This window comes from Ranitomeya imitator, chromosome 2 (assembly GCF_032444005.1).
Source record: "Ranitomeya imitator isolate aRanImi1 chromosome 2, aRanImi1.pri, whole genome shotgun sequence".
Lineage (NCBI taxonomy): Eukaryota > Metazoa > Chordata > Amphibia > Anura > Dendrobatidae > Ranitomeya > Ranitomeya imitator.
In genome coordinates, this window is record NC_091283.1 from 578,942,067 (window position 1) to 578,968,627 (window position 26,561).

The following is a 26,561-nucleotide window of genomic DNA, read 5'->3' on the forward strand; positions in this document are numbered from 1 at the left end:
CAGGCTAGATATCAACAAAGCCCCTGCTGCAAATAAAGCAGGGCGTATCAGAGTAGTGCCACCATTCTTACCCAGCCTACAACAAATGCGGCCCCCAGCGTCCTAGAGCCCTAGTCTGCTGGGCATAGTGTGTAATGTTGGCCCTGTCAGAGTCCTGGACCGACGCGTATCGATGCACTAAGCGTCTTCCTCAGGGTCAGAGCATATCACAATGGTGTGTCCCCAATGCTTATATAACAATCCTTAATTAATCAATGAACCTACCAGTTGCGGATAGGAGTGGCGGCGATCCAGCCGCATGTTGGCGTGTATAGGAGGTAACGGCGCTCATACAGGAAGTACCAGTTAGACGGAAGTGACAAGCGCAGACAGCGCCTGATTTGTTAGGTTAGTTGTCATAGCAGCCAACATGGAGCCTGCTCCGTGCATGGGCAGATGTACGGCTCAGGACTATTGCGCAATAGTTTACTCAAATCCAACACACATTGATAGCACAGTGTGCTCACACAGCCAGGCAGGCTATATCAGCTAGCTGTGCAGTAAATGAACAAACGTGAGAAGTTTCGTATCGGCTTATTCATGCGCATGCGCAGATGAAATATACAGAGGATACCCGTTTGGTCATAGAGCTGCAATGGCAGCTACAAGCCAACCATACACACCGGTATAAGCGAACCCCAGATGGTATAATCACCACTGCACAGCCGCTAATGGTAACTAAAGATCCAATACCATGTCCCAAACACCAGCCCTTGTAAATAAGGCGAAGGTTGCCAAGGGCAGCTAGACAAAAGGTATTTGTCAATCCATAGTACCATATTGTGGAGATTTATAAAACCTAAACAAGATTTAACTATGAGGTATTGTTTTTATGTATATATTTATATCTTTAAAAGTAAGGCCCACCTATTATATGTTTGGTTAAAAGGCTTCACCATATAACCCTTACCCTCATAAAGAAACTAAAGAGGGAAGTGGGGGGGGGGGAAGGAAAGGGGAAAAGAGGAACAGAAAAGGGGAGGAGCCCGAAGGTATTACTAGTATTCACCCTTAGTATTCTAATATTCACAGAGTAACAAAGTAACAGCCACAATAAGGGTCTCTGCCTTGTTTCCACTTATTGTAGACTATAGATCTCATATAACCAAGTAACCCCTGAGTAAGACCCGGGAGGGTCGAAACGTTGGGTACTACAGTGTTATTACGTTATCTTGAACCTTATATCTTGTGTGGCACCATTTTTATCTGCTTGAATTTTCGTTAAATAAACCACGTTGTATTTTGCATACTATCTATTTGAGAGTGCGGTGAATTTTTTTGATTCTTGTTACTGAGACTTTGACAGTCAGTTTCACCAGCACCCCAATTTTTTGACCTGCGTGCACGCCAAAACTCCTTCTTGGATGGTCCAGCAGGCAGAGCTTGAATCAGAGTACAGCAGGCAGGATCTGCATCAGAGTGCAGCAGGCAGCATCTGCATCAGAGTGCAAAACAGGCAGGATCTGCATCATAGTGCAAAACAGGCAGGATCTGCATCATAGTGCAAAACAGGCAGGATCTGCATCATAGTGCAAAACAGGCAGGATCTGCAACATAGTGCAAAAGGCAGGATCTGCATCATAGTGCAAAAGGCAGGATCTGCATCATAGTGCAGCAGGCAGGATCTGCATCATAGGGCAGCAGGCAGGATCTGCACCAGAGTGCAGCAGGAACTGGTACACAACTTAGACTGCAGAACAGGAAGGTTGCTCAGGCACCTCCCCAGTGAGGAGGAAACAATCTATACATAATGCCCCACAGCCATTGGCTGGAGAGGAAATAGAAAGTGCATGCGCTGGCCCTTTAAGGGTATGTGCACACGATCAGGAATGGCTCAGTATTTGCTCAGGATTTGACCCAGGTGAAATCTGCGTCTGAGGTCACTGGCAGGTTTGATGCATTTTTTACATGTGTTTGTTATGCGTTTTTTCCGCATGTGGTTTTTGTCACTTGAAATAAAGCTACCGTATATACTCGAGTATAAGCCGACCCGAGTATAAGCCGACCCCCCTAATTTTGCCACAAAAAACTGGGAAAACTTATTGACTCGAGTATAAGCCTAGGGTGGAAATGCAGCATTTACCGGTGAATTTCAAAAATAAAAATAGATCATTATTTCCCCATAGCTGTGCCATACAGTGCTCTGCACCGTTCATATTTCCCCATAGCTGTGCCATATACGGTGCTCTGCACCGTTCACTGTGCCCCATAGATGTGCCATATACGGTGCTCTGCACCGTTCACTGTGCCCCATAGATGTGCCATATACGGTGCTCTGCACCGTTCACTGTGCCCCATAGATGTGCCATATACGGTGCCCTGCACCGTTCACTGTGCCCCATAGATGTGCCATATACGGTGCCCTGCACCGTTCACTGTGCCCCATAGATGTGCCATATACGGTGCCCTGCACCGTTCACTGTGCCCCATAGATGTGCCATATACGGTGCCCTGCACCGTTCACTGTGCCCCATAGATGTGCCATATACGGTGCTCTGCACCGTTCACTGTGCCCCATAGATGTGCCATATACGGTGCTCTGCACCGTTCACTGTGCCCCATAGATGTGCCATATACGGTGCTCTGCACCGTTCACTGTGCCCCATAGATGTGCCATATACGGTGCTCTGCACCGTTCACTGTGCCCCATAGATGTGCCATATACGGTGCTCTGCACCGTTCACTGTGCCCCATAGATGTGCCATATACGGTGCTCTGCACCGTTCACTGTGCCCCATAGATGTGCCATATACGGTGCTCTGCACCGTTCACTGTGCCCCATAGATGTGCCATATACGGTGCCTTGCACCGTTCACTGTGCCCCATAGATGTGCCATATACGGTGCTCTGCACCGTTCACTGTGCCCCATAGATGTGCCATATACAGTGCTCTGCACCGTTCACTGGGCCCCATAGATGCTCCACATAAATCTCTGCCGCCGCCGCTGCTGCTGCTGCAATAAAAAAAAAAAACACATACTCACCTCCCTTGATTGCAGCTCCCGGCGTCTCGTTCCGGCGCCTCCATCTTCCCGGCGTCTCCGCTCTGACTGATCAGGCAGAGGGTGCCGCGCACACTATATGCGTCATCGCGCCCTCTGCCTGAACAGTCAGAGCGCAGACGCCGGGAAGATGGAGGCGCCGGCCGGGAAGATGGAGCGACGCTCGGCGGCTGGAACGAGGACAGGTGAATATGCTATACTTACCTAGTCCTGGCGACCCTCGCGCTGTCCCTCTGCCTGATCTTCGGTGCCGCAGCTTCTTTCTCTATCAGCGGTCACCGGCACCGCTGATTAGAGGAATGAATAGGCGGCTCCGCCCCTATGGGAGGTGGAGCCGCTTATTCATTTCTGTAATGAGCGGTCCCACGTGACCGCTGAAGAGGGGAAGAAGCTGCAGCACAGAAGACCGTGGGACGGCAGGGACAGCGCGAGGATCGCTGGGACTAGGTAAGTATGCCTCAGCGCCCTCTCCCCCTCACCCGCCGACCCTGCCACCCACCTTGACTCGAGTATAAGCCGAGAGGGGCACTTTCAGCCCAAAATTTTGGGCTGAAAATCTCGGCTTATACTCGAGTATATACGGTAATTGAATGTTGGCTTCTGGTAAGGAAAAAAAAGTGATTTCCTGTTTGCCATTATATTGGAGTATGTACCCGCGGTCAGTAAACGCTGCGGGTTGGACGCTGCATACATCTGCAGCATCCAACCTGCAGAGTCTATCTGTTACAGCATAGTGCATGGGATTTCTTGAAATCCCATGCCCACTATGTGTGCACCATACCCGTGGCTCACCCGCAGAGACAGACATGCGGCGCATCTTTCCAGACCGCAGCATGTCAATTTATGCAGTGGAGATGCATCGGCTCCACTGCGTAAATTAACCATACAGGTTAGATGCAGTAAAACCGCATTATCTCCCTAGTCACATGCGTATTAAGTGTGGGAATGCAGCTTACTATGCATGTATACTAATTTACATAATGGTGAATCTTGTGACACAGCCGGATGTACGTAACACAGGAAGTGGAGGAAAGCACAGAGTGAAGTCCCCTCCTTTTTAATAAATAAATAATAATTATAAAAATAAATAGCGTGGGGTCGGTCCCCCTATGTTTGTTATCCGGCCAGAGTAATGCAGACTACTGGGACTGGTGTTTCAAGCTGGTAAGGATCCAATATCCATGAACCTTACCAGCCTGATAATACCAGGCTGCAGCAGTCTTCTTACCTTGGTTGGCTAGCAAAAATAGTGGGATCCCCTCAATAAAAAAAAATAGCGTGGGGTCCCTCTAATTTTGTTTACCAGCCAAAGAAAAAGCAGACCGCTGCAGCCTTATTTTCTCAGGCTGGTAAGGCCCATGGATTTTGCTCCTCACGAGCTTAAAAATAGCAGCCCACAGCCACCCCACAATTTGCACATCCAAAGATTCGCCAATTGTGGCACTTTGCCCGGCTCTTCCCACTTGCCCTGTAGCTGTGGCAATTGGTTTAATATTTGTGAGGTTGATGTCACCTTTTGTATTGTTAGGTGACATCAAGCCCACAGATTAGTAATGGAGAAGCGTCTATAAGACCCCTATCCATTACTAATCCTATTGTTATATGTTAAATAAAGACACAGCCAGAATAAAGTCTTTTAATTGAAATAAAGACACAGACTCCTTTAATAGATCTTAATTAAACCAAATTACTGCATCACCTAATTCCACCGAAGCCCTCAATCTCCTGTAAAAGCAACAGTATACCATACCTGTCAGCCGAGAAGATATACATACTGTCCCATGACGAGTCCAGCTCTGCTACATCTGGATGTCAAGCTGAACGGTGGCATTATGCCACCACTCAGCCTGACATCCAGACAGAGTGTAGCTTGTAGATGACCACCGGAGATAACTCGGTCCCCAGCGGTCACAAACACTGCTGTTCTCACGATCAGCTGATCGTGAGAACTTGGCAAGTGATCGGAGATAACCCCATCCCCGGCGGTCATGTGCACTGCAGTTCTCGCGGTCAGCTCATCGCGAGAACTGCAGTGGACATGAACTTCCGGCTGTGTCACAAGGTACACATTTATTTATATTAGTTCACATGCGTAGTAAGCTGCGTTCCCGCACTTAATACGCATGTGACTATAAGATAATGCGGTTTTACCGTATCTAATTAAATCCTATGGGAAATTTATGCTGCGGAGACTGAGCATCTCCACAACATAAATTGACATGCTGCTGTCTGGAAAGACGCGCCGCATGTCCGTTTATGCAAGGATGCCGCGAGCGTCTCTGAACACATAGTGGGCATGGGATTTCTATGCTGTAACATCTGGCCGCTGCAGGTTGGATGCTGCGGATGTGCGCAGCGTCCAACCCGCAGTGTTTACTGACGTGGGAACATACCCTAAGAGGGCAGGAGCTCGCGTGCCCTAAGGACATGGCTGGGAGCCCGGCTGGCCGCATGCAGAGCATGGGAAGGAAGGAACCGACCGCAGCGTAGGTGAGTGAAGTGACATGCTGAGACCCTGCCTGTTAGAGCAGGGATCCGGCGGGGTGCTAACATCCGTGACCCTAAGTTACACTATAAGAGGATGGCACAGATAATAGAGTAAAGAACAGTTCTCCTTTTCTTCGTCATGACTGCTCCATCTAGAATTGGTAGATGGTTATGACTTGGATGCTAACATCTCTCAGAGCAGGATGTCATCCTTCCTCCATTTCCCGAGATTACCGCTCTGCTCCTCCTGGAAGTACCGTAGACTGCCTGGTATAACCTTGCCATTGGGTCTGAATAATTACGCCAATGTCATTTCTAGTTAAGTGAATGTCAAGGATGAAGTAACTGTGAGCAAAGCCAGCCTTATATAAAGAACTGTCATGGCAACCGTGAGAGCCATAGTTTATTTCCAGGTCCATCTTCATGTTGGGCTTGAATGACCTCCGTCCTGAGTACAACAGTATAAGTACCTAGTGAGGAATATTTCAAAATCTTTTAGAACAAGATAATAGGAAAGGTTGAAAAATATAACAATGGATTTCTTTCTATTTTTTTAATAAAAATGTTCGAAATTGTTGTCTTTTCTTAGCAAAGACTGATCCTGGAAGTTAGATACAATGGTCTGATTAATTATATGTTATTTTCTATCTGGAGAGGGCACATTGAGATAAGTAATAGAAAGCATTATGGATTCTGCAAGGAGAGGGACAGCCTTGGCTGAAGGGAGACTTATCATTGATAGACTGCTGATGAAAGGGGGCAAGAGCCCTGATGTGGTTGATAGGTGAAGGCGAGAGGGATTTTGGAGTTACAGGATCAGTTATCAGGTCAATAGTGGCCATTTTTGTTGAGTATTATACAGTGGCATGTAAAAGTTTGGGCAGACTCCATAGATAGTACTAGTAGCACCCCGTTTTGAAAGTATTACAGCTTGTAAACGCTTTGTGTAGCCAAACAAGACTCTTTCAATACTTGTTTGAGGGATTTTCATCCATTTTTCTTTGAAAAATTCTTCCAGTTCTGTGAGATTCTTTCAGCTTGCACTTTTTGAGATAACCTATTGTGGATTTTCATGTGTGTTTAGTCTTGGCAGATATGCAACAGATTCAGACTTATTTGTGTGCAGGAGGAGTTTACACTTTTCTGACAGTATATGGCGATGTTGTTACTGTTATATGCTTAGTTGAATGTAATGCATATCCTTGTTGTACTTTGGTTTCACTTTCTCTCTGGTAAAAGATCCTTTAGACTTCCTGTTATGCTGTATTAAGAAGCTGATGCATGTACCTCATGTTCTGTGTAGATAAAAGTTGAATTTACCCCATATAATCTACTCTCACAAGTTTCTTCTGCGACCAAACTATGCAACATTTATGATCATTATCCATTTGCAGAAGCCATCCTCTTTTCAACTTCAGCTTTTTATCAAATGGTGTTACGTTTGCATTAAGAATTTGTTGAAATTTCATTGAATCCATTCTTTCCTCTACCTGTGAAATGTTTTCCATGCCATTTCCTGCAACACAACCCCAAAGTATGATTAATTCACTGCCATGCTTAATAGTTGGCAAGATGTCTCTTTCCTGAAATTCTGTGCCTTTTTTTTCTCTAAAGGTACTGTCACACTAGACGATATCGCTAGCGATCCGTGACGTTGCAGCGTCCTCGCTAGCGATATCGTCCAGTGTGACAGGCAGCAGCGATCAGGCCCCTGCTGTGCTGTCGCTGGTCGGGGAAGAAAGTCCAGAACTTTATTTGGTCGCTGGACTCCCCGTAGACATCGCTGAATCGGCGTGTGTGACACCGATTCAGCGATGTCTTTGCTGGTAACCAGGGTAAACATCGGGTAACTAAGCGCAGGGCCGCGCTTAGTAACCCGATGTTTACCCTGGTTACCGGGGACCTCGGGATCGTTGGTCGCTGGAGAGCTGTCTGTGTGACAGCTCTCCAGTGACCAAACAGCAACGCTGCAGCGATCCGGATAGTTGTCGGTATCGCTGCAGCGTCGCTATGTGTGACGGTACCTTAAGAAGCTTTTGCACAACTTCATAGTATGTCTTGTATCACCAAAGCTGCCCTTTATCATTACGTTTTCATCTTCTTGACTTCAAGTGTTCCTTTAGTAGTTTCTCTTCTTTGGTCCACCACCTCACACTTCCAGTTTGTCCTCTGACAGTAGTGGACACCCCTATATAAAAGTTTTACTTTCTCGGTTGTCCAATGTATTGAATAGGCTTCATTTCATAAAACCACAATAGGGTGTCTTGCTAACTCAATTCCAAAGGTTTCCGCAATAACCAGTGAACATCGAAAGCTATGGCCACTGGTTTCCTTCTGCTTAAATTTAAATGCAAAATTAGGCATAATAATCTTCATTAAAAGACTATTCGGATGCTAAGTAGCGAGTTTGTGTAACTCCTTCACATAGCTGCTGCAGATGATCTGGATAGGGCAGCACACTTTACGTTTTATAACATTTTATAAGCTGAGGCATCGCTGCATATAGCACAAGCATTCGGACCATCGCATCTTGAAGTTCCTTAAGGGACTAACCAAATTAAAAGTACAGAAATAAAGTTTTAAGAAAGATGAACAAAATAAAATGAAAACTTAAAGTTCAAATCCGCCCCTTTCACCCTCCCCATTGAAAACTGATATTAAAAAAATACATATATGTAGTATCGTCACTTTCAGAAAAGTCCAATCTATCAAAATATTAAAATAATCACCTTAAATGGAAAAAATTCAAAAACACCAAAATTACGCTTTTTTGGTCCTCAAAAAATTCTGGAGCAAGCGATCAAAAATTCAAAATCTATCCCAAAATAGTACTAACAAAAACCTCATCTCGCCCCTCAAAAAATAAGCTACTACATAGCTCCATCAGGCAAAAAAAAAATAAAATGTTACAATTCTCAGAAAATGGCGACAAATTCTTTTTTCTCTCCAAACGTCTGATGATTTTTTTTTCACCACTAAAATAGTTTAAAAAAAAAACTGGACTTGTTTGGTATTTCCGTAATCGTATTGATGAGGAGAAATATATTGGCTGGTCATTTTTACCACATACAGTAATGTACTCTGTAAAAACAATTCCCTAAAAGCAATGTCAGAATTGTGGAGTTTTTTTTTCATAATTTGACCGCAGTTGGAATTTTTTCCCCCCCGTTTTTGTGTACGCTATGCGGTAAAATGAATGATGTCATTCAAAAGTACAACTCATCCCGCAAAAAACAAGCCCTCATAAGTCTTATGTGGACAGAAAAAAAGAGCTATAGCTCTGGGAAGAAGGGGAGGAAAAAACGGAAATTGGGTGACGAGATTAAGAGAACTCTGTCACTAGGTTTTTGCCAGCCCCTATTAGAGCAACATGATGTAGCCGCAGAGACCCTTGTTCCAGCCAGGGCTTCTACCTGTCATTTTTATAAATTCACAGTTTTCTCTGCTGCAGATCTGTCATTTCTCTGAATGCTGAGCTTTGTATAACCCCCCCCCCCACACACACACACACACACACACACACATACCACCGATTGGCAGCTTTCTGTGTACACTGCATAGGCAGAAAGCTTCCAAACAGTAATGTGGGCGGCATTTCACAAAGTGCATGAATATGGAGGACTACATGGCAGCAGGTTTACTAGTCCTCCAGTAATAATCTCCTCCTGGTAAAACAGTGATTATTTCAAAACTGCAGCAAGCAGCCAAATAAGCGCCATATTGCTGGAATCAGGCTCTCTGTACTTTTATACTGCTCTCAGATTAAGTAGCAAAAACGTGGTGCCCCTTTAACCCCTTAGCGACCGCCGATACGCCTTTTAACGGCGGCCGCTAAGGGTACTTAAACCACAGCGCCGTTAATTAACGGCGCTGTGGAAAAAGTGAATAGCGGCCCCCAGAGGCCGATTTTCTCCGGGGTCTCGGCTGCCGGGGGTAGCCGAGATCCCAGAGAACATGATTCGGGGTTTTTTTAACCCACCCCGCATTTGCGATCGCCGGTAATTAACCGTTTACCGGCGATCGCAAAAAAAAAAAAAAAAAACGCAATCTCTTTTTAATTTCTCTGACCTCCGATGTGATCGCACATCGGAGGACAGAGAAAAGGGGTCCCAGGTGGCCCCCCAATACTCACCTATCTCCCCCGATGCTCCTCGTGTCTCCCGGTGGGCGCCGCCATCTTCAAAATGGCGGGCGCATGCGCAGTGCGCCCGCCGGCCGGCCCCGCGAGAATCTTTGGGGTCTCGGCTGCCGGGGGTAGCCGAGACCCCAAAGAGCATGATCGGGGTCGGTTTTACCGACCCCTGTTTTGCGATCGCCGGTAATTAACTGTTTACCGGCGACCGCAAAAAAAAAAAAAAAAAGTAAAGTGTAATTCTCTGTCCTCTGGTGTGATCGCACATCAGAGGACAGACAAGTAGGGGGATTCGGGGACCCTACAATACTCACCTGTGTCTCTGGATCCTCTTGCTGCTCCTCCTGGCCGCCGGCAGAAGAAAATGGCGGGCGCATGCGCAGTGCGCCCGCCATCTGTCTCCATCTGCCGGCCGGCAGGAGAACAGCAGTTGGGGCTAAAATTAGGGGTAGGGTTAGGGCTAGGGTTGAGGCTAAATTTAGGGTTAGGGTTGGGGCTAAATTTAGGGTTAGGGTTGGGGCTAAATTTAGGGTTAGGCTTCTTTCACACTTACGTCGGTACGGGGCCGTCGCAATGCGTCGGCCCGACATACTGACGCACGTTGTGAAAATTGTGCACAACGTGGGCAGCAGCTGTAGTTTTTCAACACATCCGCTGCCCAATCTATGTCCTGGGGAGGAGGGGGCGGAGTTACGGCCACGCATGCGCGGTCAGAAATGGCGGATGCGACGTACAAAAAAACGTTTCATTGAACTTTTTTTGTGCCGACGGTCCGCCAAAACACAACTGATCCAGTGCACGACGGACGCGACGTGTGGCCATCCGTCACGATCCGTCGGCAATACAAGTCTATGGGCAAAAAACGCATCCTGCGGGCACATTTGCAGGATCCGTTTCTTGTCCAAAACGACGGATTGCGACGTATGCCAAACGACGCAAGTGTGAAAGTAGCCTTAGGGTTAGGGTTGGGGCTAAAGTTAGGGCTAGGGTTGGGGCTAAAGTTAGGGTTAGAGCTGGGATTAGGGTTAGGGTTTGGATTAGGGTTGGTATTAGGGTTAGGGTTGGCATTAGGGTTACGCTTGGGATTAGGGTTAGGTTTGGGATTAGGGTTAAGGTTAGGGTTGTGATTAGGGGTGTATTGGGATTGGGGTTAGGTTTGAGGTTAGGGTTGAGATTAGGATTAGGGGTGTGTTGGATTTAGGGTTTTGATTAGGGTTATGGTTAGGGTTGACATTAGGGTTGTTTTGGGGTAAGGGTTGTGATTATGGTTAGGGTTAGTGATTAGGATTATGGATCAGGTTGGGATTAGGGTTCGGGGTGTGTTGGGGTTAGGGTTGGAGCTAGAATTGGGGGGGTTTCCACTGTTTAGGTACATCAGGGGGTCTCCAAACACGACAGCCAATTTTGCGCTCAAAAAGTCAAATGGTGCTCCCTCCCTTCTGAGCTCTGCCGTGCGCCCAAACAGTGGGTTACCCCCACATATGGGGCATCAGCGTACTCGGGATAAATTGGACAACAACTTCTGGGGTCCAATTTCTCTTGTTACCCTTGTGAAAATAAAAACTTGGGGGCTACAATATCTTTTTTGTGAAAAAAAAAATATTTTTTATTTTCACGACTCTGCATTCTAAACTTCTGTGAAGCACTTGGGCATTCAAAGTTCTCACCACACATCTAGATAAGTTCCTTGGGGGGTCTAGTTTCCAAAATGGGGTCACTTGTGGGGGGTTACTACAGTTTAGGTACATCAGGAGCTCTGCAAACGCAACATAATACCCGCTAATAATACCCATACTATCAAAGCCTGCATTCCAAAACGACGCTCCTTCCTTCCGAGCTCTGCCGTGCGCCCAAACAGTGGTTTACCCCCACATATGGGGTACCAGCATACTCAGGACAAATTGGACAACAACTTTTGGGGTCCAATTTCTCTTGTTACCCTTGTGAAAATAAAAACTTGGGGACTAAAAAATCTTTTTTGTGGAAAAAAAAAATATTTTTTATTTTCACGGCTCTGCATTATAAACTTCTGTGAAGCACTTGGGCATTCAAGGTTCTCACCACACATCTAGATAAGTTCCTTAAGGGGTCTAGTTTCCAAAATAGGGTCACTTGAGGGGGGTTTCCACTGTTTAGGCACATCAGGGGCTCTCCAAACGCGACATGGCGTCCAATCTCAATTCCAGCCAATTCTACATTGAAAAAGTAAAACGGCACTCCTTCTCTTCCAAGCTCTGCGGTGCGCCCTAACAGTGGTTTACCCCCACATATTGGGTATCAGCGTACTCAGGAGAAATTGCACAACAACTTTTGTGGTCTAATTTCTCCTGTTACCCTTGTGAAAATAAGAATTTGTGGGCGAAAAGATCATTTTTGTGTAAACAAAAGCGATTTTTTTATTTTCACGGCTCTACGTTATAAACTTCTGTGAAGCACTTGGGGGTTCAAAGTGCTTACCACACATCTAGATAAGTTCCTTAAGGGGTCTAGTTTCCAAAATGGTGTCACTTGTGGGGAGTTTCCACTGTTTAGGCACATCAGGGGCTCTCTAAACGTGACATGGCGTCCGATCTCAATTCCAGCCAATTCTGCATTGAAAAAGTCAAACGGCGCTCCTTCACTTCAAAGTTCTGCGGTGCGCCCAAAAAATGGTTTACCCCCACATATGGGGTATTGGCGTATTCAGGAGAAATTGCATAACAAAATTTATGGTAACATTTCTGTTTTTACACTTGTGAAAATAAAAAAAATGGTTCTGAATTAAGATGTTTGCAAAAAAAAGTTAAATGTTCATTTTTTCCTTCCACATTGTTTCAGTTCCTGTGAAGCACGTAAAGGGTTAATAAACTTCTTGAATGTGGTTTTGAGAACCTTGAGGGGTGTAGTTTTTAGAATGGTGTCACACTTCGTTATTTTCTATCATATAGACCCCTCAAAATGACTTCAAATGTGATGTGGTCCCTAAAAAAAAATGGTGTTGTAAAAATGAGAAATTGCTGGTCAACTTTTAACCCTTATAACTCCCTAACAAAAAAAAAATTTGTTTCCAAAATTGTGCTGATGTAAAGTAGACATGTGGGAAATGTTATTTATTAACTATTTTTCGTGACATATCTCTCTGATTTAAGGGCATAAAAATTCAAAGTTTGAAAATTGCAAAATTTTAAAAATTTTCGCCATATTTCCGTTTTTTTCATAAATAATCGCAAGTAATATCGAAGAAATGTTACCACTAACATGAAGTACAATATGTCACAAAAAACAATCTCAGAATCAGCGGGATCCGTTGAAGCGTTCCAGAGTTATAACCTCATAAAGTGACAGTGGTCAGAATTGCAAAAATTGGCCTGGTCATTAAGTACCAAATTGGCTCTGTCACTTAGGGGTTAACTCCCTTTAATTGGTAGATAGAATTTTTTCCTAGTGCCTGCATTTTGTTTTAGCTCCCTGCGTTGTAGGTCCTAAGTAATATATTCTATTATGTGGTTCGTTCTATCTTTCTATTCATGTTTTCCTTGTGTTTGAAAGAAACTGAGGCTCATATATAAGAAAATGTAGCGGTGCCGGCGTATCCCACGGCCACCACTCATCATTTGGCTTTTATTGCTACGCGCACCCTAGATGGATGAAAGCTAATTAAAGCTTGATTGCTCTTTCTTTGTTAATAGCCCTCAGTATTTCATGTTATTTGCACATGCTGCTACCTTATGTATTCTATTAACACTTAATATACCGTCATTAATAGCGACTTGATTTTAGGGCAGTCGTCTTCCCTGTTGTTTGGTTTGATTTTTACCTCCCACCTATTACTCTGATTAGTCTGCACCCCCATACTGCTTTCCCATTTTTCCCATCTGGCCTGTTTTTCTACTCTGTAGTGAGCTTCCTCTGATTTCTCCTTATACTTTACAATTGTAATGTGTTTTGCCCCGCCATTGGAAGCCTCATTATTATTTGATGTTATGGTATTTTTACTTTGGCTCAGGCTTTACATTGAGGTCACTTTTATCGACTGTGTGTTTTGTTGCAGCCTTTTTAATGTGATTTTTGAGATGTGGCTGTTTCTTCCACTGGATCATTAACTACTTGATAATTAAATGGATCAGCCTTTAAATATTTTGCTATATTAAATGCATTGATTACTTGTCTCCAGGCTGTACATTTATCCGGTTCATTTGAAATCTTCCTCGTGTTCACATGACCTTGGATTCATTCATTCTTAATAGATATTGACCATATTTCAGTGCCTATTTATGTATTCATTTTCTTGGGTGTTAATTTTGGATTGTATTGATCTTCATGTTGGTTTTGCTGTCCATGTCAGATCATTTTTGCAATCTTTATTTTCTGCTGATTATCAATTTATTATAGGGAATGTATCATAAGATAATGGCCTATTTTTTAAAGGAATTGCCTGGGACTTTTACATTGATGGCCCATCCTTAGGTCATCAATATCTGACAGGTGAGGAGGGTCACTCGGCACCCCCAACAAACAGGTGTTCTCAAAGCTGGCGGAACAGCTCAGTTGTGAAGCTGCAAAGCATCGGCTGCATGGTGGCCGCTGCTGGGTACGGCACATCCTCCTCCTATATATTCAGATAGAATTGGAGGTGCAGTACTTGGCCGTAGCAGGTGACGGAGCTGTGCTATGAAGCTTTACAACTGAACACTTCCATCCGGCATCGGCGGGTGTGCCAGATGCCTCATTCCCACTGACGTGATATTTTTTACCCATCCTAAGGAAGTTTAGAAGTCCCGAATAACCTGTTTAAAACAGGTTTTTGTGTTCAATTTATTATTTGTTATGGTATTTTTACTTTTGGTGCAGGCAAGATATATTTTTCATATCACAATATTAAAAAAATATACAAATTTTGCAGGTTTTTACACTGGCCTTTGGGGCTGTTTTAGACTCACACTTCCTTTCTTCACCGAAGACTTTTCGGAAGTCTCATTATCATCACAGGCAGGGTGACCTTTGTCAGAGTTTATCTATTGATGCTATTTTACACGTTGAATTCATCAGGAAGCTAGAGTTTAGAATAGGTCAGTGTGAAAATTGTAGGATCCTCAAATCAACATGGCAGATGTCCATCTTCTGTATAAACATAAAGTGAATACAAAAATATATAAAGTGAATACAAAATATATATTTCTAAATTGTCCAAAAATTGTGATGTATGCTGGATAGAAGGCAAACGACCTCTATTTCTCAAGAGTGGTTTATAATAATGGGCTAATAAATGTATTATTCTCAAAAACAAAGGATGGATAGAAGCATATAACAATTCATTAATGCTAGATCACTGTGCTTTTCCAATTTGAGTTTCGCTCTACAACGTCTCTTTCCGTAGCATGACCACAAGCCTCATATTACAGTTGTAATCAAAATTATTCAGCCCAATGTACATTTTGCTAATAAACTTGTTTTGCAAACAATTTTTTTGCTATAAAGCAATCATACAAGAATCGTTTAAATAGCTCAATACAACTAATATAACAAGTGGTTTCTCCAAATTCATCACAAAATGTCACTTTTAATGACTACTGCAGCCTCAAAATTATTCAACCTATTGAATAGAAACGCTCATAAGTGCATAAATTTGCATCAAATATACCTGATGGAAATAATTTGGGGCTTCATTTGTTTCATCAGGTGTTCTTGAGATAAAACTCATCAATTACCTGGACTAGCGAACGGTTTGTTGACTGTGACATTTGATTGTATGCTAGAAATATAAAAATGGAAATAAGTCACAAGTGTGGTTCAAAGAGTTGAGAAGGAAACATTGCCTTGCATGCACAAGAGCGAGAGTACAAATAGATAAGCAAAGGGATTGAATGTTCCTAGAGATACAGTGGGAAGAACACTAGATACACTACCTGGACATGGAAGAAAGAGGACGCTATTATCGTCAGCAACTACTGAGATTTCAGTTTGCACGGTAAGGCACATACTATTCACGAAGGTCTCCAAGCACAAAACCTCACGTCACAAACTAGACTGATCCTAAAGCACAAGAAACGTCTGCTCCAATAATCTCAAAATCATTTTAGTAAACCTCAGAAGTTTGGAGATTTTGTTCTGTGGAGGGAAGAAACTATAAACTGGAGCTTATCAGACCTATGGATCAGTGGTATGTCTAGAGAAGAAAGAATGAAGTATATGCTGAAAAGAACACCCTGCCCGCAAAGAATCATGGTGGTGGCTTGGTGAGGATTTGGGCCTGCTTCTTTTCTCCTGGCATTGGAAACATGCAGCGTGTAAATATGTATTCAATCAAAATATCAAGAGATATTAAGAGAATTTGTCATGTCGTATATCCATGACCTCTTTATCACTAGCAAACTCTCCTTCCTTGGCATTACTGAAACCTGGCTCATCCCCTCTGACTCAGCCTCTCCAGCTGCACTTTCTTAATGTGGATTCAATTTCTCTCACACCCCTCGCCCCAGCAACAAACGTGGTGGAGGAGTTGGCTTGATCCTGTCCGACACCTGCTCCTTTACCCCAATTCCACTACCACCCTCCGCTACTCTTCCCTCATTTGAGGTGCACTCCGTCCGCATCTACTCCCCCTCCAACCTCCAGCTGGCTGTCATCTACTGCCCTCCAGAACTAGCCATCCCCACCTTCCTCGACCACTTCACCACCTGGCTACTTCATCTCCTATCTGCTGACATCCCTACTATCATTGTGGGTGACTTCAACATCCCCATTGATACTTCCACCTCAGCTGCCTCTAAACTTTTATCACTGACTGCCTCTTTTGGCCGCACCCAATGGTCCTCCGCGCCACTCACACAGATAGCCACATGCTGGACCTTATCTTCACCCGCCTCTGTTCCCTTACTAATCTCACTCACTCACCCCTCCACCTGATTATCCAAAACCTACTGACATTCTCTTCCCTCTCCTCTCCTAGTGTGCAACCCCTACTACACAAACTCACTCACCCTCGCAGAAATCTCAAACATCTCTATTTACACTCACTCTCTGAATTCCTTCTCCCTCTTACAGACATAACTTCCTTACATTACACAGATGCTGCTGCCACTTTTTATAACACCACAATAACAGCAACACTCAATGTGGTGCCCTCCTCACGTACTCCAAAGCTCATACAACCAACAGGCAACCCTGGCTGACCAGCCTGACCAAAGAACTGAGATGGGTTTCCAGGGCTGCTGAGCGGCGATAGAAGAGATCCCATTCTGCCAAGCACTTTTTTGCATCCAAACAGTCCCTCGCCATCTTCAAGTTCACGCTCACTGCCGCAAAACAAACTTACTTCTCATCTCTCATATCCTCCCTGTCTCATAACCCTAAACAGCTTTTCAACACCTTCAATTCTCTACTCCGTCCCCCAGTACCTCCTCCCTCTCTCACTTCTGCTGAAGACTTTGCCTCTTTCTTTAAGCAGAAGATCGATAACATCAGAGAAAACTTTCGCCCGCAGCCCCCAATGCCCCTCTTCTTAACTGCTCAGCCCTATCCTTCCAAAACCAGCTTGTCCAGCATGACAGAAGATCAACTCTCCACCCTTCTGTCAAGATCACATCTCCCCAATTGCACGCTTGACCCACTCCCATCCCACCTCATCCCTAACCTCTCCACAGTCTTCATCCCAACCCTAACACATCTCTTCAACCTTTCACTTACAAATGGCGTCTTCCGCTCATCCCTCAAACATGCCTCAATCACACCCATCCTCAAAAAGCCCTCCCATGACCCATCCTCTGTGTCTAGCTATCACCCTATATCACTTCTCCCTTATGCCTCCAAACTACTGGAACAGCATGTCCATCTTGAGCTGTCCTCCCACCTTTCCTCCTGCTCCCTCTTTGACCGGTTACAATCTGGCTTCCGACCGCATCACTCAATTGAAACCGCCCTATCTAAAGTCACCATTGACCTACTAGCAGCCAAGAACAAGTGACACTACTCTGTCCTCCTCCTCCTGGACCTATCTTCTGCCTTTGACAGTGTAGACCATTCCCTCTTGTTACAGATTCTCTCATCTCTTGGCATCACAGATTTGGCCCTATCCTGGATCTCATCATATCTAACAGACCGGACATTCAGTGTCTCCCTCTCCCACATCACCTCCGCACCTCGCCCCTTGTCTGTCGGTGTTCCCCAAGGCTCAGTTTTAGGACCCCTACTCTTCTCTATCTACACTTTTGGCCTAGGACAGCTCATAGAATCACACAGTTTGCAGTATGATCTCTACGCCAATGACACGCAGATCTATCTATCTGGACGCATCACCTCCTTACTGACGAAAATCCCACAATGTCTGTCCGCTATTTCATCTTCTTTTCTGCTTGCTTTCTAAAACTGAACATGGACAAAATAGAATTCATCATCTTTCCCCCCGTCTCACTCTATCCCTCCACCAGACCTATCCATCAACGTCAATGGCTGCTCACTTTCCCCAGTCCTGCATGCTCGGTGCCTTGGAGTGATCCTCGACTCTGCCCTCTCTTTCAAGCTACATATCCAAGCTGTTGCCTCCTCCTGCCGACTCCAACTCAAAAATATTTCCTGGATCCGTACATTCCTTGACCAAGAAACTGCAAAACTGCTTGTGCACACCCTCATCATCTCCCGCCTTCACTATTGCAACCTCCTACTCTCTATCCTCCCCTCTAGCACTCTTTGCACCACTCCAGTCTACCCTAAACTCTGCTGCCCGGCTGATCCACCTGTCTCCCCATTATTCCCCAGCCTCTCCTCTCTGCCAAGCCCTTCACTGGCTTTCTATTGTCCAGAGGCACCAGTTCAAAACCCTAAGTATGACATACAAAGCCATCCACAACCTGTCTCCGCCATACATCTCTGACATGGTCTCCCGGTACTTACCTACACTCATCCTTCAATCCTCTCAAGATCTCCTTCTCTACTCCCCTCTTTTCTCTTCTTCCCACAATCGCATACAAGACTTTTCTCGTGCTTCTCCCGCGCTGTGTTGGAACTCTACCCCAACACATCAGACTTTCGCCTACCACGGAAACCTTCAAAAGGAACTTGAAGACTCACCTCTTCTGGAAAGCCTACAACCTGCAGTGAACCTCAGTCTACTGAACCACTGCACGACCAGCTCTACCCTCTCCTAGTGTATCCTCACCCATACCCAGTAGACTGTGAGTCCTCACGGGCCGGGTCCTCTCTCCTTTTGTATTTGTGTGTCCCTTGTATTGCACATGTTTATTGTACTTGCCTTTGTATGCCCTTTTCTCCTTCGCCTCATTGGGGGACACAGACCGTGGGTGTATGCTGCTGCCAATAGGAGGCTGACACTAAGTGATACAAAAAAAGTGATCTCCTCCCCTGCAGTATATACCCTCCTGCTGGCTCTCAGCTAACCAGTTCTTGCTTAGTGTCTGTAGGAGGCACATGGGTCTGTTTCAGACCCCAACGTTTTTATTTTATTGTTTAGTTTTCTGTAAATTTTTATTTTTTAATTAACGGAGTGAAGGGGGCGACGGTTCCTTTCAAGGTTCCGATCTCCCCCGAACCATCAACAGGCGAGCACGGCGAGTATACCTCCCCGTACCCTTTCCTGCGACGTGGGAAGCCATGCCTGAGCTCACTTCAGGGGCGACGGTTCCTTCACGGTCCCGATCTCCCCACACCAGCAGCAGGCGACCACATGGAGTGTCGCCTCCATGTATCCTCTCCTGGAGCCAGGCCTAATGCCGGACAACTGGCCCTGTCCACCCGGACTGAACTCCGTGGATGTACAGAGGCCCCTCTCTATGGCGTCCGAGCAGCCCCCACTGTCCCACCACTGTGAAAGCGGATGGCACAAGGAGGCGGACGGGTCCTCTCCACCTCCCTAACAAACGGATGGTGGATTGAGGCTTATCCCTGCACCGTCCACGCTGCACAGAACAGCGCTGAAACCCACATCCGCGGCGGCTCCATGCCGGGATGCGCACCAATGGTGAGTGGATCCATCTTCAGTGGGATATTCACATGCTGACAGGCAGCCTCAGCCACTTCCCTGTGGCCCACCTCTCTGTGGTAACGCTCTGGATGGCTGCAAAAATTTAGTCCCCGGCTTCGGCCGATTTGTAGGCCGCATCCTGGAAGTCTTGCCTGGAACGCCCCGCTGGTGTCGCCCGCCGGCTACAGAAATTTAGGCCCCGGCTTGGGCCTATTCAACATCGTGTCTGTGGCTCCGCCCCCCAAATTGGCGCTTCTCACTCTCTGCGAGATTTTATCAACTCTGCAGCTCCCGGTGGCCATCTTGGTCCACCCGGCCAGCTCACACTGGGGTGACAGTATTTTTGCATTAAAGGGGCACATCGACTCTACATCAGTACCCGGGTAAGGAAGTACCTGGCCTGGTCTTAAATGCATATGGCCAGTATTCCCAGTCTTAAAGGTGCATGACCAGTATTCTCTGGTCTTAAAGGTGCATGACCAGTATTCCCTGGTCTTAAAGGCACATGACCAGTATTCCCTGGTCTTAAAGGAGCTCGAACAGTATTCCCTGGTCTTAAAGGCACATGACCAGTATTCCCTGGTCTTAAAGGAGCTCGAACAGTATTCCCTGGTCTTAAAGGTGCACGACCAGTATTCTCTGGTCTTAAAGGCGCATGACCAGTATTCCCTGGTCTTAAAGGCGCATGACCAGTATTCCCTGGTCTTAAAGGCGCATGACCAGTATTCCCTGGTCTTAAAGGCGCATGACCAGTATTCTCTGGTCTTTAAGGCGCATGACCAGTATTCTCTGGTCTTTAAGGCGCATGACCAGTATGCTCTGGTCTTAAAGGCGCATGACCAGTATGCTCTGGTCTTAAAGGCGCATGACCAGTATGCTCTGGTCTTAAAGGCGCATGACCGGTATTCCCCGGTCTTAAAGGCGCATGGCCGGTATTCCCCGATCTTAAAGGCACATGGCCAGTATTTCCTGGTCTTAAAGTCGCATGACCAGTATTCTCTGTTCTTAAAGGGGCATGACCAGTATTCCCTGGTCTTAAAGGCGTATGACCAATATTTCCTGGTCTTAATGGCGCTTGATCAGTCCGAGGAGCCCTCCGCTGCCGACACCAGCTTTATCCTCTAGTTCCCCTCAGTGGACTTCTTCACTGACCAATCCATGGTTCTCTGACCAAGAGATTGAATCCCTCTGTGTACCCTCTGTGTTTGGAGTGCTCGCAGGACCAATATACATGGTCCCTATCCTACATGGGAGCCGTCGGCTAGCAGGGGCCGCAAGTATTCTAGAAACGTGCAGGCGTCTAGAAACATACAGGCATCTAGAAAACAGACGTTTTTCGTTTCCTGCTCCCTCACCAATGATTTGATGACAACAAGGCTCTGAATATGGATTGGATATTGCCTGAGCTTGCCAGAGCTTCAGAGACTAATCTCCTTCGAGAGCATTTGCCATTCAATTCGGATAAGCGATTCACTGAACAGAAGCCTCTACGTGGGATGCCATGCCTGGCCTGTTTTTTAAGGGCGACGGGTCCTTTAAAGGGCACCGATCTCCCCACACCATCAACAGACGAGCACACGGAGTGTCGTCTCCATTTTCCTCTTCTGCATCCAGGCCTAACGCCAGACAACCTGTCCTGTCCACCTGGAGACCTGTACTCTGTGGACATATAGAGGCACCCTTTTTGGCGTACGAGCTCCCCCCTCTGCATCACCACTATTTAGTGGATGATGCAAGAGGGCGGACAATTCCTCTCCACTTCCCTGTTAAGAGGTTGATGGATCGAGGGTGCCTAATTTTTATCTCTGCACCGTGAAAAGAGGAGATGGCAAGAGACTATGACCTGCTGGATGCAGCCGCACATTCTGCCATGGGGCAGATTAACCGGGTAGAATCTCCTGTGGTATTCCTACCAGTATCCCTACCTGATGGGTCATCAATTAAAAATACCACGGACTGTCAGATAGCAAATCTGGTTCGTTCCGTCTTGCGGCTTCGAGTCCAGCGCTCTATCCTCCCTAGCGGCCGCATGGATTGCTAGAGCAATGGTCTCCTGGCTGGAGACCTTAACTACCTTGATTCACACCAGCAACAACTGGCCAATCAAATCCTTTGAGCGGGAGACTGACAAAGGATTGTATAAGGATTGTTCAGCACAGTCTAGATCTAAGGGATCTTGGTTCCAAACAGGGGAACGAAAAGTAAGATCGACCCTGGACCTCAAACTTCTAACAACCTTTGACATGGTCCTCCTTCTTTGGATGGAGTTCCTCCACTCAGCCATTACTTCAACAGAAAAAGGTGCAGTTTCCGGCATCCATCGACATTCGGGTTGCTTGCCCTCTGCAAAAATTCCTTCGCCTTTCCATTCGTCAACAGCATTTTCATGTCACAACCTTGTCCTTTGACCTTGCTTCTGCACCCAGAGTGTTCGCTCGGGTCATGGCGGATGTCATGTTTCTCTTGCACTCTAGAGGCGTGCTCGTCCTGCCCTGTTTGGTCTGTCTAGCCGCCCTTCCAGGACTACGCTGAGTCGTCTATATCTCTTGCGATACCTTCTCTCCTGGGCTGGCAGCTACACTTAGACAAGTTCTCCTCATTTCCAGCCCAGCAGATATCCATTTTGAGGATGATCCTGCACACTTCTAGAAGGATGGTAATTCTTCCTCGAGACAAGGTCATGGCCCTTCAACAGGGAGCTCGCGCAAGGAGAGTTCTGAGGACTTGATTACTCACCCCTCATTTCATTCGATTTGCTAAGAGAGTTCTGAGGAAAAATGGTGACGACAATTGAAGCGGTTTCCTTCGCTCCGCTCGTTTTCAGCAAGTCAAATAGACTTTCAGACAATAGTCTCTGAGCTCCTTCTTTATCCAGGGCCTTTCTCCCGGTTCAATGGTTATTAGTAACTACCAATGCCAGTCTTCTTCTCCCCATCATTGTTCTGGAGATCCGAACGGTAGTCTTACATCAGGTCCCCTGCCTTCTGGCGGGTCACCCTATCCGAATTCAATTGGATAATGCCACGGCGGTGCCTTACGTCAGTCATCTAGCAGGTACCCACGATCAGGCGCCATGACCGAGGTACCTCACTTTCTCTGATGGGCCGAAGTCTATTATTCGGTGATCTCGGCAGTATATATCCCCGAAGTCTTCCATCAGATCTGTCTTTACTGGAGCTCTCCAGTTGTAGGTGGGATGACATCCAGACTGAAGGCCAATGTACTCGAGTTCGTGGTTCGGCCTCGAGATCCAAGAGCCATCGCTCTCCATGCTCTGGTTCTGCCGTGGTACCAGTTTCCATAACTCCCCTTCCACTGCTTCCGAAAGCCTTTCGGAAGCAGAAAGGGGCCCCAGTGATCCTCAGAGATCCGCACTGACCACGTCCGTTTTTTGTTTGCGGAGCTAGTATCTTCTCGCCTTATCGCAGCACAACTGCAAGTAGGGACTTTCTCACAGGGAGTTTTCACACGTAGTTCTTCCCTATCGCATACCGTTAGATAATTGGGACCTTATTATTCCTAGGAGCCTTACAGTAGGCTCCTTTTTTCATCCGGGCAGACTTTACTATCAGGGAAAGTCGTGCCGTTCTCCTCTGCGATATTCTCACTCTGACGAGTCTTCGGAGCTAGCTTCTCTGCTCTTTCAGACTTTTTTCCCTTATTACCTTCGAGGCAAGGTTGTCCTCAGGCCATCTCCATCCCTTGTTACCAAGGTGGTACTGTATTACCACTGTTATGAGGGCATAATTCTTCCCTCATCTCTTTTGGCTCCAGTCCACAAAATGGAATAAGATCCCCCATATTCTGGACGAAGTGAGTGATCTGAGTAGGTACGTCTTGAGGACAGCGTCCTTCTGAAGGTTGGACATTTTATTTGGGCTTCCTGACGGTAGAGGAAGGCTTCCTGACATTTTCAGGAAGGGTTTAGCCGTTTCATCGACCATGATAACATGGTGAATTCTTTTCACCATCCAGGAGTCCTTCCGTGCTAGATGTCAGCCTATCTCCCTGTCTATCAAGGGTTCTAGGCACCAGGCGTCAGCAAGGCACGCCTGCAAGCTTGCGGATTCGTCCAGTCCGCATGCATTCTTGAAGCACTATAATTCCCACACTTCCACAGATGTGAGTCTGGGCAGGCGGACTCTGCAGGCCGCGGTGGCGCACTTGTAAGTAGCGGTTACACAGGGCCTGATCTATTGTTGTCCCCACCCAGGGACTGCTTTGGGACGTCCCACGGTCTGTGTCCCCCAATGAGGCGAAGGAGAAATAGGGATTTTTGTGTACTCACCGTAAAATCCTTTTCTCCGAGCCATTCATTGGGGGACACAGCTCCCACCCTGTTATTAGCTTATGCTTGTTTTTTAGAATATGACATGCTATACGCTCATATATTGTTATTGATCTCCTACTGCTTTTGCACCGAACTGGTTAGCTGAGAGCCAGCAGGAGGGTATATACTGCAGGGGAGGAGCTAACTTTTTTTGTATCACTTAGTGTCAGCCTCCTATTGGCAGCAGCATACACCCACGGTCTGTGTCCCCCAATGAATGGCTCAGAGAAAAGGATTTTACGGTGAGTACACAAAAATCCCTATTTTCACATGTAAAGCACCATGGAATAAATGGTGCTATAAAAAATAAATAATAATAATAATGCCTTCTGTGGAAGAGATGAAGCTTGGCTATTATTTAACCCCTTCACGCCACAGCCCTTTTTCGTTTTTGCGTTTCTTTTTATGCTCACCTTCCCAGAGCCATAACTTTTGTATTTGTCAGTCAATATGGCCATGTGAGGGCTTGAATTTTTTGCGGGACGAGTTGTACTTTTGAACGACACCATTTGTTTTACCATATTATGTACTGGAAAACGGGGAAAAAAACGCAGTGAAATTGCAAAAAAAAGTGCAATTACACTACTGTTTTTTGGTTGTTGTTTTTTTTTTACTATGTTCACCAAATGCTAAAACTGACCTGTCTTTATGATTCTCCAGGTAATTACGAGTTCATAGATACCAAACATGTAGGCTAGGGTCACATTGCGTTAGTGCAATCCGTTTAGCGCTAGCAGATTGCGCTAACGCAATGTTTTTACCGGGGTCGCGGTAACGTCCCCGCTCTCGCAGGTCCCCGATCTGCGAGAGCGGGGAACGGACCGCGGGCGCGCCTCGGACGCTGCAAGCAGCGTCCGCGGCGCGCCACAAAACACCGGCGCGTCGCTAGAGTGTGCCGAACATGGCACGCGCTAGTGCTGCGCGTTCCCATTGCCGTGAATGGGCGCGCTAACGGACGCGTTGCACGGCGTTAATTTCGCCGTGCAACGCTATCCGTTAGCGCGTTCCCATTAACGCAATGGGAACCTAGCCTAAGGGGCTTTTTTATTTAAGTGGAGAAAAAATCCAAAGTTTGCTAAAAAAAAATAAAATGAAAAATTGCAGCATTTTCTGAGACCCGTAGCGTCTCCATTTTTCGTGATCTGGGGCTGAGTGAGGGCTTCTTTTTGGGTGCCGAGCTGACGTTTTTAATTATACCATTTTGGTGTAGATCATTATTGCATTAATTGATTATTATTGCATCCGTCATTGCATTTTAGTGCAATGTTGCAGTGACCGGAAAGACGGAATTCAGGTGTTTTTACTTTTTTTTTCACTATGCTGATTAAATTCTTTTAATATCTTGATAGATTGGGCGATTCTGAATGCGGCGATACCAAATATGTTTATTTATTTATTGTTTTATTTTGAATGGGGAAAAAGGGGGGTGATTTGAATTTTTGTATTGATTTTTATATATTTAAAAAAAATATATATTTTTCACTTGCTTCAATAGTCTCCATGATAGATTAAAAGCTGCAATAATCCGATCGCCTCTGCTACACACAGGTGATGATCAGATGGCCTGTGTGTAGCAGAAATTCTCACTTGCTATGAGCGCCGACCGCTGAGCAGAGCTCATAGCAATCCAGCAATGACAGCAACACGGGTCTGTCATGCCAACCCATCGGCAACCCACGGTCATGTGACACTTGTGCCGATGGGCGGGATTAGTGACGTGCTTCAGGCACGATCACATTAAATGCCGCTGTCAGAGATTGACAGCGGCATGTGTCACGGGGTCCTTCTCCGGTACCACACAATCAACAGAGCTAGAGTATAGTAAACAATTCCATGACCTTTATTTAGGCAAAAATACGAAAGGTTCATATACGATCCACCACGCAAAGGATAAAATAGTCCAGAACACAAATGCAGTTCAGTAACAGGATAAAAGTCCAACAATCCAGCAGACAGAGGATCACATAGTCCATATACTCTTCTTTCTCTCTGAGGTGCTGTCTTCACATCATCCTTCCACACAGGACTGATCTGAGTCTCACCTCCCTGATATTTACAAGTCTCCCTACTCATTCACAGGTCAGGAGGGGGAAGATCTCAGGGGCTCATTGTTTCAACAAGCTAGGTCAACATGTCATTAGCATACAATACAGTACTGTGGGGGCTGATATCAGATGGCAGCAACAGCCATTCATCAATTAGCAAATAACTCCATCTACAAGAGAACACCATGAAAATAAGTAAAATAGAAATATACAGAAAAATGATACCCACATAGCATATCACACCATCACAGCATGTAATAGGTAAACAGCTGCGGATGGATTGCGATTCCACGTGCGGCTGTTAGGGGCACATGTTAGCTGTTCAAAACATATGACATGTGCCGAGAAAGATGTGGGCTCACCACTGGATCTCACATCAAAGGGAGAGACACGACATGCACTGTACATGTCTGGCGCATGTCGTGAAGGGGTTAACCTTAATCCAAACATACCTCAAAGTCCACTAAGACTTTGTTTCAGAAGGAGTCATGGATGATTGTAGAGTGGCTGCCACAGTTGTCTAACTAGAACTCCAATAAAAATCTTTGAAGAAGGCGGTTGCAGTGTAAAC

General features: G+C 45.9%; 1 protein-coding gene across 2 annotated transcripts in view; it reads left to right on the forward strand.

Annotated features, from left to right (window-relative positions):
- Window positions 1–26,561, forward strand: part of ZNF335 (zinc finger protein 335) — a 169,244-nt gene that overhangs the window by 134,779 nt on the left and 7,904 nt on the right. The gene's annotated exons all lie outside the window — the stretch shown is intronic.